Raw genomic sequence first — 602 nt, 5'->3', positions numbered from 1 at the left:
ATATATATATATATATATATATATATATATATATATATATATATATATATATATATATATATATAACATAGAGAGGCAAACAGAGAAGAAAAAACAAAAAAAAACCAAACCCTAAACCCTAAACACTAAACCCTAAACCCCAAACCCTAAACCCCAAACCCTAAACCCTAAACCCTAAACCCTAAACCCTAAACTTGTATTGTTTTCCTGCCCCCTTCAAAGCCCCCAAAACCACAAAAATTGCTGCAGCGGAGTTCTCACAATTTGCTGCCAGCAGCAGCAGCGTGTTAGTATTATAATTATTTGCGTTTTCTTTTGTGTTTTATATTAATTTTTTTAATCATAAGAGACCTATTTGGTGCTGCTCTTTTTAATATTTTTCTTTTATGTTTTCTTTGCCATTTGTTTTTTGCTGCTGCTGCTGCTGCTGCTGCTGCTGCAGCAGCAGCAGCACGAGGACGCTTGTCTTTGGGTGTATTCTTTAGCTGCATCTTCTCCTTACGGCTTCTCTCCTTTATAATCTATACAAAAAAAACAAAGCATATATATATATATATATATATATATATATATATATATATATATATATATATATATATATA

Source organism: Eimeria mitis, genomic scaffold (genome assembly GCF_000499745.2).
Source record: "Eimeria mitis Houghton genomic scaffold, Emh_scaff7290, whole genome shotgun sequence".
Classification (NCBI taxonomy): Eukaryota; Apicomplexa; class Conoidasida; order Eucoccidiorida; family Eimeriidae; genus Eimeria; species Eimeria mitis.
The sequence above is the reverse complement of the archived record's forward strand: the minus strand, read 5'-3'. Positions refer to the sequence as shown.